This window comes from Ambystoma mexicanum, chromosome 2q, assembly GCF_040938575.1.
Source record: "Ambystoma mexicanum isolate Mex_15411 chromosome 2q, UKY_AmexF1_1, whole genome shotgun sequence".
Classification (NCBI taxonomy): Eukaryota; Metazoa; Chordata; class Amphibia; order Caudata; family Ambystomatidae; genus Ambystoma; species Ambystoma mexicanum.
This window is the reverse complement of record NC_090924.1, coordinates 129,138,481-129,154,159: the sequence shown is the minus strand read 5'-3', so window position 1 is coordinate 129,154,159 and position 15,679 is coordinate 129,138,481. Positions and strand designations below refer to the sequence as shown.

General features: G+C 47.4%; 8 non-coding genes across 8 annotated transcripts; all 8 read right to left on the bottom strand.

Moving 5' to 3' along the window:
• Window positions 1-2,642: 2,642 nt before the first annotated feature.
• On the bottom strand, window positions 2,643-2,715 carry TRNAV-UAC (transfer RNA valine (anticodon UAC)). The gene has a single exon. It is a non-coding gene; the product is annotated as a tRNA-Val (tRNA).
• Window positions 2,716-3,129: 414 nt separating this feature from the next.
• On the bottom strand, window positions 3,130-3,201 carry TRNAP-CGG (transfer RNA proline (anticodon CGG)). Its single transcript has one exon. It is a non-coding gene; the product is annotated as a tRNA-Pro (tRNA).
• Window positions 3,202-5,927: 2,726 nt separating this feature from the next.
• TRNAV-UAC (transfer RNA valine (anticodon UAC)) lies at window positions 5,928-6,000 on the bottom strand. Its single transcript has one exon. It is a non-coding gene; the product is annotated as a tRNA-Val (tRNA).
• Window positions 6,001-6,414: 414 nt separating this feature from the next.
• Window positions 6,415-6,486, bottom strand: TRNAP-CGG (transfer RNA proline (anticodon CGG)). The gene has a single exon. It is a non-coding gene; the product is annotated as a tRNA-Pro (tRNA).
• A 2,763-nt stretch (window positions 6,487-9,249) lies between these two features.
• TRNAV-UAC (transfer RNA valine (anticodon UAC)) lies at window positions 9,250-9,322 on the bottom strand. The gene has a single exon. It is a non-coding gene; the product is annotated as a tRNA-Val (tRNA).
• A 414-nt stretch (window positions 9,323-9,736) lies between these two features.
• On the bottom strand, window positions 9,737-9,808 carry TRNAP-CGG (transfer RNA proline (anticodon CGG)). The gene has a single exon. It is a non-coding gene; the product is annotated as a tRNA-Pro (tRNA).
• A 2,711-nt stretch (window positions 9,809-12,519) lies between these two features.
• On the bottom strand, window positions 12,520-12,592 carry TRNAV-UAC (transfer RNA valine (anticodon UAC)). Its single transcript has one exon. It is a non-coding gene; the product is annotated as a tRNA-Val (tRNA).
• Window positions 12,593-13,007: 415 nt separating this feature from the next.
• On the bottom strand, window positions 13,008-13,079 carry TRNAP-CGG (transfer RNA proline (anticodon CGG)). The gene has a single exon. It is a non-coding gene; the product is annotated as a tRNA-Pro (tRNA).
• Window positions 13,080-15,679: the final 2,600 nt, after the last annotated feature.

Genomic DNA, 15,679 nt, shown 5'->3' with positions numbered 1-15,679 from the left:
ATCTCTTCCTAACGTTTGCTCCTAAAGCCCGTCCTCGTCCCTAAATGATGCAAAGGCTGAGCGTCTTCACAGGTCTACTCCTCATCCCGAAGGTTGGTGGACCATTGACATCAGGGTGAAAGGTGCTTGCGATACACTGTTCCTTCCTTCCTTCCTTCCTTCCTTCCTTCCTTCCTTCCTTCCTTCCTTCCTTCCTTCCTTCCTTCCTTCCTTCCTTCCTTCCTTCCTTCCTTCCTTCCTTCCTTCCTTCCTTCCTTCCTTCCTTCCTTCCTTCCTTCCTTCCTTCCTTCCTTCCTTCCTTCCTTCCTTCCTTCCTTCCTTCCTTCCTTCCTCTTATGCTGTTTATGTAATAAGAGGGGACGATACACAGAAGAGAGAGAGTGGCCCAACACACTAGACTAGCAGTCTTCTGATCAATCTGCAGCTGGCAAGGTGGGGGAAAGACTTTATTTTGCACCTGCTGGGATATGCATTGGCAGAAGCTCTGAGGGCTGGGCCTTTCCTTTTGCCTGTAAAAACAAAAAGCAGCCCTCCTCCCTCCAGCCCTGAGAGCATGGGTGTGACACTGGCAAAAGCAGCATCTCCCCTTTGGTAAAGATGACCATTGCAAAGCTGCTCACTCAGAGCTCGATCGTGCTCGATCAGGCGAGATATATTTAGGTCACCAGCAAAGTCTGTTCTCTTTTCTTGCGTAGGGTGAGCATTCACAGAGCCCAGCTTCGTTGACAAGAGTGCAAAAGGTGTATACTAAAAGCTTTCTGCTTTACTTGAGCGCCATGGCCGTTATTATATTTTGGCTGCTCCAAGCAATCTCTGTCCAGCCTATGCAAATTTCCAGCTCAAATTTTCCCAGCACTCAAAAAGTCCCTCCTCCCGCCAGCTATGCTTTCAGGAAGTTCAGCAGAAGCAGTCCAACTTCTGTTCCCAGTTCAGAGGAAAAGCTTTCTCGGGCCAGAGAAAGCCAGGGAATCACTGTACCGGCAAGTGCATTTCTTACAACTGGTAATCCCTCAGAACACAGAAATGAAGAAGCTGTATATGAAAATGTGATATTTCTTTGGTACACTAACCTATGTAACTAATATGCACCATTTCAGAGGACGGAGCGGACCCAACTGTGATCCCAGAGACCCAAATACCCAGCAGTAGGGAAAAGAAATCCTCTCTGTGCTCTGCAACATTACATACACAAAATGAAGGCGCGTGCATTTTATTATTGGCCCCATATACACAATACATGTGAGGATGCTTGCCTTCCCAGTGTATTTCTCAAGCTCTTGAGAGCATATGCTATTTCCATGGGAACGCAAATAAGTTCATACTTTACATTTGTGTGTGACAAAAGGGGAAAAAAACGATTTTGTGTAAAATGCCAGCAGAGAGTGTTTCTGCCCGGTCTCGAACGTGCTAACCACTACACTACAGAAACAACTGCTTGCATCCCTTTGTAGGGACTGGGAGAACAGGTGCAAAGGGCTTTGCAAGTGGACCTGCTTAAAGACTAATCAAATGCCTTGCGCCTGAAGCTCACACAATCCAGCCTAAAACATACGTCCTATCAAGCATGCGCACATATACAAGTATGCCTGTTGAGGGTCTATGCAGCGTACAGAGGGAAGGACATATTTCCACTTTGAGATCGGACGGCCAAAACTCACAAGCAAATCAAGGAATGTTACTGAGAGCTAACAGAGAACACAAAGTGCTTGTCGCAAGGACATGGCAGGCAAAGAGGTTCAGGAAGTGAATTGTTCATCGACTACTGCTTACCGAGAAAGCCAGAGAGTCTGTCCAATGAAAATAACATTGGAAAAAAAAAAGGAGCTCAAGTTACCCACCTTGATCGGGCTCCTCCGGACCTCTCGCACCCAAAGCGAGAATCATACCCCTAGACCAACGAGCCACGGTCCTGTGATCATCTGACGGAATTGTACTCAGCGTTTCCACCCCCCTTAGGCTTCGAGGCCAAGAATGCCTATTCCTGAAGTTTGTTCCTGCCGCTGAAAGCCTTGTCGGTGTATGAGCCAAATGAATGCCCCAGTCGGCACGCTCTGACTGTCTTCATAGCTCTTCTTCTCGTCCTGAAGGTGTTGGCACATTGACATCAGGATCAATGAAGCTGGTGGCACACCCTCCCTTCCATTCGCCCGTGAAGGGTACGTATAAAAGAGCTGTTGATGCACAGAAGAAGAAATCTAGCACAACACCAACGCGGTCTGCTGATCAATTGAAAGTGGACAAAGTGAGCGAGTGAGAGCCTTCATTTTGCACCGGATCTGCATTGGCAGAAGCTCTGAGGGCTAGGAATTTTCTTTTGCCCTTGAAAAAAAGAAAAATCCAATATCACATCTGCCTGGGTGCATGACCATTGCTCAGGGAAAAGCAGCGCCACCCTTCTGTAAGAAATAGCATTGCACAACTGCTCCCTCAGCTTTCCATCCAACTATACATAAGCACGCACATATGCAGGCATGCAATTTTAATTCATCACATATTCGGAGCAAATGTGAGTGCGCTCGTCTACTCAGAATTTATTTCAAAGCGTGTCAGAGGAACTGCTTCTTCCGTTGCAACTGCAAATAAGTTCATGGCTTGAGCTTCGAGATGGTGGAACATGAAAAGTGTAAAATGCCACCCTCTGCTGTTTCTGCCCGGTCTCGAACCAGGGACCTTTCGCGTGTAAGGCGAACGTGATAACCACTACACTACAGAAACTGCGGCATGCTATGCCCTCTGGCGGTTGAGAGAATAGGGTCAAGTAACAGTGCAATTGTCTCTGTTTGAACACTTATCAAATGCCTCACGCCCAAAGCTTTACAAATGCAGCTCATCACACACACGGCGTTACAAGCATGAACACTCAGACAAGTGTGCCAGCTGAGAGGCCGTGCAGTCTGAAGATGTAAGGGCCTCTTTAGGCATTGGTATGGGACAGCCATGAATTAACAAACAAATCCAGAAAGGTGACTGAGAGCTACTTGGGACTCCTTAATGCATGGCGCAATGAGGCGGTCCGCAAAGAGGCTTAGGAAGCCCAATGTTCATCGACCATTGTCCATCCATCAGTCCAGAGTCTATAGAATTGAAAAACACATGTGTAAAAAAGTATCGGGCCAGGCACCAATCAATGGGCTCGTCCGGGATTTGAACCCGGGACCTCTCGCACCCGAAGCGAGAATCATACCCCTAGACCAACGAGCCTACACTTGCAGAGTAGTCTAGACAATATGTAGGGATTTGACTTGGCAGTTCTACCTCTTGAGGATTGTAGCACAAGAGTATCTCTTCCTAACGTTTGCTCCTAAAGCCCGTCCTCGTCCCTAAATGATGCAAAGGCTGAGCGTCTTCCCAGGTCTACTCCTCATCCCGAAGGTTGGTGGACCATTGACATCAGGGTGAAAGGTGCTTGCGATACACTGTTCCTTCCTTCCTTCCTTCCTTCCTTCCTTCCTTCCTTCCTTCCTTCCTTCCTTCCTTCCTTCCTTCCTTCCTTCCTTCCTTCCTTCCTTCCTTCCTTCCTTCCTTCCTTCCTTCCTTCCTTCCTTCCTTCCTTCCTTCCTTCCTTCCTTCCTTCCTTCCTTCCTTCCTTCCTTCCTTCCTTCCTTCCTTCCTTCCTCTTATGCTGTTTATGTAATAAGAGGGGACGATACACAGAAGAGAGAGAGTGGCCCAACACACTAGACTAGCAGTCTTCTGATCAATCTGCAGCTGGCAAGGTGGGGGAGAGACTTTATTTTGCACCTGCTGGGATATGCATTGGCAGAAGCTCTGAGGGCTGGGCCTTTCCTTTTGCCTGTAAAAACAAAAAGCAGCCCTCCTCCCTCCAGCCCTGAGAGCATGGGCGTGACACTGGCAAAAGCAGCATCTCCCCTTTGGTAAAGATGACCATTGCACAGCTGCTCACTCAGAGCTCGATCGTGCTCGATCAGGCGAGATATATTTAGGTCACCAGCAAAGTCTGTTCTCTTTTCTTGCGTAGGGTGAGCATTCACAGAGCCCAGCTTCGTTGACAAGAGTGCAAAAGGTGTATACTAAAAGCTTTCTGCTTTACTTGAGCGCCATGGCCGTTATTATATTTTGGCTGCTCCAAGCAATCTCTGTCCAGCCTATGCAAATTTCCAGCTCAAATTTTCCCAGCACTCAAAAAGTCCCTCCTCCCGCCAGCTATGCTTTCAGGAAGTTCAGCAGAAGCAGTCCAACTTCTGTTCCCAGTTCAGAGGAAAAGCTTTCTCGGGCCAGAGAAAGCCAGGGAATCACTGTACCGGCAAGTGCATTTCTTACAACTGGTAATCCCTCAGAACACAGAAATGAAGAAGCTGTATATGAAAATGTGATATTTCTTTGGTACACTAACCTATGTAACTAATATGCACCATTTCAGAGGACGGAGCGGACCCAACTGTGATCCCAGAGGCCCAAATACCCAGCAGTAGGGAAAAGAAATCCTCTCTGTGCTCTGCAACATTACATACACAAAATGAAGGCGCGTGCATTTTATTATTGGCCCCATATACAGAATACATGTGAGGATGCTTGCCTTCCCAGTGTATTTCTCAAGCTCTTGAGAGCATATGCTATTTCCATGGGAACGCAAATAAGTTCATACTTTACATTTGTGTGTGACAAAAGGGGAAAAAAACGATTTTGTGTAAAATGCCAGCAGAGAGTGTTTCTGCCCGGTCTCGAACGTGCTAACCACTACACTACAGAAACAACTGCTTGCATCCCTTTGTAGGGACTGGGAGAACAGGTGCAAAGGGCTTTGCAAGTGGACCTGCTTAAAGACTAATCAAATGCCTTGCGCCTGAAGCTCACACAATCCAGCCTAAAACATACGTCCTATCAAGCATGCGCACATATACAAGTATGCCTGTTGAGGGTCTATGCAGCGTACAGAGGGAAGGACATATTTCCACTTTGAGATCGGACGGCCAAAACTCACAAGCAAATCAAGGAATGTTACTGAGAGCTAACAGAGAACACAAAGTGCTTGTCGCAAGGACATGGCAGGCAAAGAGGTTCAGGAAGTGAATTGTTCATCGACTACTGCTTACCGAGAAAGCCAGAGAGTCTGTCCAATGAAAATAACATTGGAAAAAAAAAAAGGAGCTCAAGTTACCCACCTTGATCGGGCTCCTCCGGACCTCTCGCACCCAAAGCGAGAATCATACCCCTAGACCAACGAGCCACGGTCCTGTGATCATCTGACGGAATTGTACTCAGCGTTTCCACCCCCCTTAGGCTTCGAGGCCAAGAATGCCTATTCCTGAAGTTTGTTCCTGCCGCTGAAAGCCTTGTCGGTGTATGAGCCAAATGAATGCCCCAGTCGGCACGCTCTGACTGTCTTCATAGCTCTTCTTCTCGTCCTGAAGGTGTTGGCACATTGACATCAGGATCAATGAAGCTGGTGGCACACCCTCCCTTCCATTCGCCCGTGAAGGGTACGTATAAAAGAGCTGTTGATGCACAGAAGAAGAAATCTAGCACAACACCAACGCGGTCTGCTGATCAATTGAAAGTGGACAAAGTGAGCGAGTGAGAGCCTTCATTTTGCACCGGATCTGCATTGGCAGAAGCTCTGAGGGCTAGGAATTTTCTTTTGCCCTTGAAAAAAAGAAAAATCCAATATCACATCTGCCTGGGTGCATGAACATTGCTCAGGGAAAAGCAGCGCCACCCTTCTGTAAGAAATAGCATTGCACAACTGCTCCCTCAGCTTTCCATCCAACTATACATAAGCACGCACACATGCAGGCATGCAATTTTAATTCATCACATATTCGGAGCAAATGTGAGTGCGCTCGTCTACTCAGAATTTATTTCAAAGCGTGTCAGAGGAACTGCTTCTTCCGTTGCAACTGCAAATAAGTTCATGGCTTGAGCTTCGAGATGGTGGAACATGAAAAGTGTAAAATGCCACCCTCTGCTGTTTCTGCCCGGTCTCGAACCAGGGACCTTTCGCGTGTAAGGCGAACGTGATAACCACTACACTACAGAAACTGCTGCATGCTATGCCCTCTGGCGGTTGAGAGAATAGGGTCAAGTAACAGTGCAATTGTCTCTGTTTGAACACTTATCAAATGCCTCACGCCCAAAGCTTTACAAATGCAGCTCATCACACACACGGCGTTACAAGCATGAACACTCAGACAAGTGTGCCAGCTGAGAGGCCGTGCAGTCTGAAGATGTAAGGGCCTCTTTAGGCATTGGTATGGGACAGCCATGAATTAACAAACAAATCCAGAAAGGTGACTGAGAGCTACTTGGGACTCCTTAATGCATGGCGCAATGAGGCGGTCCGCAAAGAGGCTTAGGAAGCCCAATGTTCATCGACCATTGTCCATCCATCAGTCCAGAGTCTATAGAATTGAAAAACACATGTGTAAAAAAGTATCGGGCCAGGCACCAATCAATGGGCTCGTCCGGGATTTGAACCCGGGACCTCTCGCACCCGAAGCGAGAATCATACCCCTAGACCAACGAGCCTACACTTGCAGAGTAGTCTAGACAATATGTAGGGATTTGACTTGGCAGTTGTACCTCTTGAGGATTGTAGCACAAGAGTATCTCTTCCTAACGTTTGCTCCTAAAGCCCGTCCTCGTCCCTAAATGATGCAAAGGCTGAGCGTCTTCACAGGTCTACTCCTCATCCCGAAGGTTGGTGGACCATTGACATCAGGGTGAAAGGTGCTTGCGATACACTGTTCCTTCCTTCCTTCCTTCCTTCCTTCCTTCCTTCCTTCCTTCCTTCCTTCCTTCCTTCCTTCCTTCCTTCCTTCCTTCCTTCCTTCCTTCCTTCCTTCCTTCCTTCCTTCCTTCCTTCCTTCCTTCCTTCCTTCCTTCCTTCCTTCCTTCCTTCCTTCCTTCCTTCCTTCCTTCCTTCCTTCCTTCCTTCCTTCCTTCCTTCCTTCCTTCCTTCCTTCCTTCCTTCCTTCCTCTTATGCTGTTTATGTAATAAGAGGGGACGATACACAGAAGAGAGAGAGTGGCCCAACACACTAGACTAGCAGTCTTCTGATCAATCTGCAGCTGGCAAGGTGGGGGAAAGACTTTATTTTGCACCTGCTGGGATATGCATTGGCAGAAGCTCTGAGGGCTGGGCCTTTCCTTTTGCCTGTAAAAACAAAAAGCAGCCCTCCTCCCTCCAGCCCTGAGAGCATGGGTGTGACACTGGCAAAAGCAGCATCTCCCCTTTGGTAAAGATGACCATTGCAAAGCTGCTCACTCAGAGCTCGATCGTGCTCGATCAGGCGAGATATATTTAGGTCACCAGCAAAGTCTGTTCTCTTTTCTTGCGTAGGGTGAGCATTCACAGAGCCCAGCTTCGTTGACAAGAGTGCAAAAGGTGTATACTAAAAGCTTTCTGCTTTACTTGAGCGCCATGGCCGTTATTATATTTTGGCTGCTCCAAGCAATCTCTGTCCAGCCTATGCAAATTTCCAGCTCAAATTTTCCCAGCACTCAAAAAGTCCCTCCTCCCGCCAGCTATGCTTTCAGGAAGTTCAGCAGAAGCAGTCCAACTTCTGTTCCCAGTTCAGAGGAAAAGCTTTCTCGGGCCAGAGAAAGCCAGGGAATCACTGTACCGGCAAGTGCATTTCTTACAACTGGTAATCCCTCAGAACACAGAAATGAAGAAGCTGTATATGAAAATGTGATATTTCTTTGGTACACTAACCTATGTAACTAATATGCACCATTTCAGAGGACGGAGCGGACCCAACTGTGATCCCAGAGACCCAAATACCCAGCAGTAGGGAAAAGAAATCCTCTCTGTGCTCTGCAACATTACATACACAAAATGAAGGCGCGTGCATTTTATTATTGGCCCCATATACACAATACATGTGAGGATGCTTGCCTTCCCAGTGTATTTCTCAAGCTCTTGAGAGCATATGCTATTTCCATGGGAACGCAAATAAGTTCATACTTTACATTTGTGTGTGACAAAAGGGGAAAAAAACGATTTTGTGTAAAATGCCAGCAGAGAGTGTTTCTGCCCGGTCTCGAACGTGCTAACCACTACACTACAGAAACAACTGCTTGCATCCCTTTGTAGGGACTGGGAGAACAGGTGCAAAGGGCTTTGCAAGTGGACCTGCTTAAAGACTAATCAAATGCCTTGCGCCTGAAGCTCACACAATCCAGCCTAAAACATACGTCCTATCAAGCATGCGCACATATACAAGTATGCCTGTTGAGGGTCTATGCAGCGTACAGAGGGAAGGACAAATTTCCACTTTGAGATCGGACGGCCAAAACTCACAAGCAAATCAAGGAATGTTACTGAGAGCTAACAGAGAACACAAAGTGCTTGTCGCAAGGACATGGCAGGCAAAGAGGTTCAGGAAGTGAATTGTTCATCGACTACTGCTTACCGAGAAAGCCAGAGAGTCTGTCCAATGAAAATAACATTGGAAAAAAAAAAAAGGAGCTCAAGTTACCCACCTTGATCGGGCTCCTCCGGACCTCTCGCACCCAAAGCGAGAATCATACCCCTAGACCAACGAGCCACGGTCCTGTGATCATCTGACGGAATTGTACTCAGCGTTTCCACCCCCCTTAGGCTTCGAGGCCAAGAATGCCTATTCCTGAAGTTTGTTCCTGCCGCTGAAAGCCTTGTCGGTGTATGAGCCAAATGAATGCCCCAGTCGGCACGCTCTGACTGTCTTCATAGCTCTTCTTCTCGTCCTGAAGGTGTTGGCACATTGACATCAGGATCAATGAAGCTGGTGGCACACCCTCCCTTCCATTCGCCCGTGAAGGGTACGTATAAAAGAGCTGTTGATGCACAGAAGAAGAAATCTAGCACAACACCAACGCGGTCTGCTGATCAATTGAAAGTGGACAAAGTGAGCGAGTGAGAGCCTTCATTTTGCACCGGATCTGCATTGGCAGAAGCTCTGAGGGCTAGGAATTTTCTTTTGCCCTTGAAAAAAAGAAAAATCCAATATCACATCTGCCTGGGTGCATGAACATTGCTCAGGGAAAAGCAGCGCCACCCTTCTGTAAGAAATAGCATTGCACAACTGCTCCCTCAGCTTTCCATCCAACTATACATAAGCACGCACATATGCAGGCATGCAATTTTAATTCATCACATATTCGGAGCAAATGTGAGTGCGCTCGTCTACTCAGAATTTATTTCAAAGCGTGTCAGAGGAACTGCTTCTTCCGTTGCAACTGCAAATAAGTTCATGGCTTGCGCTTCGAGATGGTGGAACATGAAAAGTGTAAAATGCCACCCTCTGCTGTTTCTGCCCGGTCTCGAACCAGGGACCTTTCGCGTGTAAGGCGAACGTGATAACCACTACACTACAGAAACTGCTGCATGCTATGCCCTCTGGCGGTTGAGAGAATAGGGTCAAGTAACAGTGCAATTGTCTCTGTTTGAACACTTATCAAATGCCTCACGCCCAAAGCTTTACAAATGCAGCTCATCACACACACGGCGTTACAAGCATGAACACTCAGACAAGTGTGCCAGCTGAGAGGCCGTGCAGTCTGAAGATGTAAGGGCCTCTTTAGGCATTGGTATGGGACAGCCATGAATTAACAAACAAATCCAGAAAGGTGACTGAGAGCTACTTGGGACTCCTTAATGCATGGCGCAATGAGGCGGTCCGCAAAGAGGCTTAGGAAGCCCAATGTTCATCGACCATTGTCCATCCATCAGTCCACAGTCTATAGAATTGAAAAACACATGTGTAAAAAAGTATCGGGCCAGGCACCAATCAATGGGCTCGTCCGGGATTTGAACCCGGGACCTCTCGCACCCGAAGCGAGAATCATACCCCTAGACCAACGAGCCTACACTTGCAGAGTAGTCTAGACAATATGTAGGGATTTGACTTGGCAGTTGTACCTCTTGAGGATTGTAGCACAAGAGTATCTCTTCCTAACGTTTGCTCCTAAAGCCCGTCCTCGTCCCTAAATGATGCAAAGGCTGAGCGTCTTCACAGGTCTACTCCTCATCCCGAAGGTTGGTGGACCATTGACATCAGGGTGAAAGGTGCTTGCGATACACTGTTCCTTCCTTCCTTCCTTCCTTCCTTCCTTCCTTCCTTCCTTCCTTCCTTCCTTCCTTCCTTCCTTCCTTCCTTCCTTCCTTCCTTCCTTCCTTCCTTCCTTCCTTCCTTCCTTCCTTCCTTCCTTCCTTCCTTCCTTCCTTCCTTCCTTCCTTCCTTCCTTCCTTCCTTCCTTCCTTCCTCTTATGCTGTTTATGTAATAAGAGGGGACGATACACAGAAGAGAGAGAGTGGCCCAACACACTAGACTAGCAGTCTTCTGATCAATCTGCAGCTGGCAAGGTGGGGGAAAGACTTTATTTTGCACCTGCTGGGATATGCATTGGCAGAAGCTCTGAGGGCTGGGCCTTTCCTTTTGCCTGTAAAAACAAAAAGCAGCCCTCCTCCCTCCAGCCCTGAGAGCATGGGTGTGACACTGGCAAAAGCAGCATCTCCCCTTTGGTAAAGATGACCATTGCAAAGCTGCTCACTCAGAGCTCGATCGTGCTCGATCAGGCGAGATATATTTAGGTCACCAGCAAAGTCTGTTCTCTTTTCTTGCGTAGGGTGAGCATTCACAGAGCCCAGCTTCGTTGACAAGAGTGCAAAAGGTGTATACTAAAAGCTTTCTGCTTTACTTGAGCGCCATGGCCGTTATTATATTTTGGCTGCTCCAAGCAATCTCTGTCCAGCCTATGCAAATTTCCAGCTCAAATTTTCCCAGCACTCAAAAAGTCCCTCCTCCCGCCAGCTATGCTTTCAGGAAGTTCAGCAGAAGCAGTCCAACTTCTGTTCCCAGTTCAGAGGAAAAGCTTTCTCGGGCCAGAGAAAGCCAGGGAATCACTGTACCGGCAAGTGCATTTCTTACAACTGGTAATCCCTCAGAACACAGAAATGAAGAAGCTGTATATGAAAATGTGATATTTCTTTGGTACACTAACCTATGTAACTAATATGCACCATTTCAGAGGACGGAGCGGACCCAACTGTGATCCCAGAGACCCAAATACCCAGCAGTAGGGAAAAGAAATCCTCTCTGTGCTCTGCAACATTACATACACAAAATGAAGGCGCGTGCATTTTATTATTGGCCCCATATACACAATACATGTGAGGATGCTTGCCTTCCCAGTGTATTTCTCAAGCTCTTGAGAGCATATGCTATTTCCATGGGAACGCAAATAAGTTCATACTTTACATTTGTGTGTGACAAAAGGGGAAAAAAACGATTTTGTGTAAAATGCCAGCAGAGAGTGTTTCTGCCCGGTCTCGAACGTGCTAACCACTACACTACAGAAACAACTGCTTGCATCCCTTTGTAGGGACTGGGAGAACAGGTGCAAAGGGCTTTGCAAGTGGACCTGCTTAAAGACTAATCAAATGCCTTGCGCCTGAAGCTCACACAATCCAGCCTAAAACATACGTCCTATCAAGCATGCGCACATATACAAGTATGCCTGTTGAGGGTCTATGCAGCGTACAGAGGGAAGGACAAATTTCCACTTTGAGATCGGACGGCCAAAACTCACAAGCAAATCAAGGAATGTTACTGAGAGCTAACAGAGAACACAAAGTGCTTGTCGCAAGGACATGGCAGGCAAAGAGGTTCAGGAAGTGAATTGTTCATCGACTACTGCTTACCGAGAAAGCCAGAGAGTCTGTCCAATGAAAATAACATTGGAAAAAAAAAAAAGGAGCTCAAGTTACCCACCTTGATCGGGCTCCTCCGGACCTCTCGCACCCAAAGCGAGAATCATACCCCTAGACCAACGAGCCACGGTCCTGTGATCATCTGACGGAATTGTACTCAGCGTTTCCACCCCCCTTAGGCTTCGAGGCCAAGAATGCCTATTCCTGAAGTTTGTTCCTGCCGCTGAAAGCCTTGTCGGTGTATGAGCCAAATGAATGCCCCAGTCGGCACGCTCTGACTGTCTTCATAGCTCTTCTTCTCGTCCTGAAGGTGTTGGCACATTGACATCAGGATCAATGAAGCTGGTGGCACACCCTCCCTTCCATTCGCCCGTGAAGGGTACGTATAAAAGAGCTGTTGATGCACAGAAGAAGAAATCTAGCACAACACCAACGCGGTCTGCTGATCAATTGAAAGTGGACAAAGTGAGCGAGTGAGAGCCTTCATTTTGCACCGGATCTGCATTGGCAGAAGCTCTGAGGGCTAGGAATTTTCTTTTGCCCTTGAAAAAAAGAAAAATCCAATATCACATCTGCCTGGGTGCATGAACATTGCTCAGGGAAAAGCAGCGCCACCCTTCTGTAAGAAATAGCATTGCACAACTGCTCCCTCAGCTTTCCATCCAACTATACATAAGCACGCACATATGCAGGCATGCAATTTTAATTCATCACATATTCGGAGCAAATGTGAGTGCGCTCGTCTACTCAGAATTTATTTCAAAGCGTGTCAGAGGAACTGCTTCTTCCGTTGCAACTGCAAATAAGTTCATGGCTTGCGCTTCGAGATGGTGGAACATGAAAAGTGTAAAATGCCACCCTCTGCTGTTTCTGCCCGGTCTCGAACCAGGGACCTTTCGCGTGTAAGGCGAACGTGATAACCACTACACTACAGAAACTGCTGCATGCTATGCCCTCTGGCGGTTGAGAGAATAGGGTCAAGTAACAGTGCAATTGTCTCTGTTTGAACACTTATCAAATGCCTCACGCCCAAAGCTTTACAAATGCAGCTCATCACACACACGGCGTTACAAGCATGAACACTCAGACAAGTGTGCCAGCTGAGAGGCCGTGCAGTCTGAAGATGTAAGGGCCTCTTTAGGCATTGGTATGGGACAGCCATGAATTAACAAACAAATCCAGAAAGGTGACTGAGAGCTACTTGGGACTCCTTAATGCATGGCGCAATGAGGCGGTCCGCAAAGAGGCTTAGGAAGCCCAATGTTCATCGACCATTGTCCATCCATCAGTCCACAGTCTATAGAATTGAAAAACACATGTGTAAAAAAAGTATCGGGCCAGGCACCAATCAATGGGCTCGTCCGGGATTTGAACCCGGGACCTCTCGCACCCGAAGCGAGAATCATACCCCTAGACCAACGAGCCTACACTTGCAGAGTAGTCTAGACAATATGTAGGGATTTGACTTGGCAGTTGTACCTCTTGAGGATTGTAGCACAAGAGTATCTCTTCCTAACGTTTGCTCCTAAAGCCCGTCCTTGTCCCTAAATGATGCAAAGGCTGAGCGTCTTCACAGGTCTACTCCTCATCCCGAAGGTTGGTGGACCATTGACATCAGGGTGAAAGGTGCTTGCGATACACTGTTCCTTCCTTCCTTCCTTCCTTCCTTCCTTCCTTCCTTCCTTCCTTCCTTCCTTCCTTCCTTCCTTCCTTCCTTCCTTCCTTCCTTCCTTCCTTCCTTCCTTCCTTCCTTCCTTCCTTCCTTCCTTCCTTCCTTCCTTCCTTCCTTCCTTCCTTCCTTCCTTCCTTCCTTCCTTCCTTCCTCTTATGCTGTTTATGTAATAAGAGGGGACGATACACAGAAGAGAGAGAGTGGCCCAACACACTAGACTAGCAGTCTTCTGATCAATCTGCAGCTGGCAAGGTGGGGGAGAGACTTTATTTTGCACCTGCTGGGATATGCATTGGCAGAAGCTCTGAGGGCTGGGCCTTTCCTTTTGCCTGTAAAAACAAAAAGCAGCCCTCCTCCCTCCAGCCCTGAGAGCATGGGCGTGACACTGGCAAAAGCAGCATCTCCCCTTTGGTAAAGATGACCATTGCACAGCTGCTCACTCAGAGCTCGATCGTGCTCGATCAGGCGAGATATATATTTAGGTCACCAGCAAAGTCTGTTCTCTTTTCTTGCGTAGGGTGAGCATTCACAGAGCCCAGCTTCGTTGACAAGAGTGCAAAAGGTGTATACTAAAAGCTTTCTGCTTTACTTGAGCGCCATGGCCGTTATTATATTTTGGCTGCTCCAAGCAATCTCTGTCCAGCCTATGCAAATTTCCAGCTCAAATTTTCCCAGCACTCAAAAAGTCCCTCCTCCCGCCAGCTATGCTTTCAGGAAGTTCAGCAGAAGCAGTCCAACTTCTGTTCCCAGTTCAGAGGAAAAGCTTTCTCGGGCCAGAGAAAGCCAGGGAATCACTGTACCGGCAAGTGCATTTCTTACAACTGGTAATCCCTCAGAACACAGAAATGAAGAAGCTGTATATGAAAATGTGATATTTCTTTGGTACACTAACCTATGTAACTAATATGCACCATTTCAGAGGACGGAGCGGACCCAACTGTGATCCCAGAGACCCAAATACCCAGCAGTAGGGAAAAGAAATCCTCTCTGTGCTCTGCAACATTACATACACAAAATGAAGGCGCGTGCATTTTATTATTGGCCCCATATACACAATACATGTGAGGATGCTTGCCTTCCCAGTGTATTTCTCAAGCTCTTGAGAGCATATGCTATTTCCATGGGAACGCAAATAAGTTCATACTTTACATTTGTGTGTGACAAAAGGGGAAAAAAACGATTTTGTGTAAAATGCCAGCAGAGAGTGTTTCTGCCCGGTCTCGAACGTGCTAACCACTACACTACAGAAACAACTGCTTGCATCCCTTTGTAGGGACTGGGAGAACAGGTGCAAAGGGCTTTGCAAGTGGACCTGCTTAAAGACTAATCAAATGCCTTGCGCCTGAAGCTCACACAATCCAGCCTAAAACATACGTCCTATCAAGCATGCGCACATATACAAGTATGCCTGTTGAGGGTCTATGCAGCGTACAGAGGGAAGGACATATTTCCACTTTGAGATCGGACGGCCAAAACTCACAAGCAAATCAAGGAATGTTACTGAGAGCTAACAGAGAACACAAAGTGCTTGTCGCAAGGACATGGCAGGCAAAGAGGTTCAGGAAGTGAATTGTTCATCGACTACTGCTTACCGAGAAAGCCAGAGAGTCTGTCCAATGAAAATAACATTGGAAAAAAAAAAAGGAGCTCAAGTTACCCACCTTGATCGGGCTCCTCCGGACCTCTCGCACCCAAAGCGAGAATCATACCCCTAGACCAACGAGCCACGGTCCTGTGATCATCTGACGGAATTGTACTCAGCGTTTCCACCCCCCTTAGGCTTCGAGGCCAAGAATGCCTATTCCTGAAGTTTGTTCCTGCCGCTGAAAGCCTTGTCGGTGTATGAGCCAAATGAATGCCCCAGTCGGCACGCTCTGACTGTCTTCATAGCTCTTCTTCTCGTCCTGAAGGTGTTGGCACATTGACATCAGGATCAATGAAGCTGGTGGCACACCCTCCCTTCCATTCGCCCGTGAAGGGTACGTATAAAAGAGCTGTTGATGCACAGAAGAAGAAATCTAGCATAACACCAACGCGGTCTGCTGATCAATTGAAAGTGGACAAAGTGAGCGAGTGAGAGCCTTCATTTTGCACCGGATCTGCATTGGCAGAAGCTCTGAGGGCTAGGAATTTTCTTTTGCCCTTGAAAAAAAGAAAAATCCAATATCACATCTGCCTGGGTGCATGAACATTGCTCAGGGAAAAGCAGCGCCACCCTTCTGTAAGAAATAGCATTGCACAACTGCTCCCTCAGCTTTCCATCCAACTATACATAAGCACGCACATATGCAGGCATGCAATTTTAATTCATCACATATTCGGAGCAAATGTGAGTGCGCTCGTCTACTCAGAA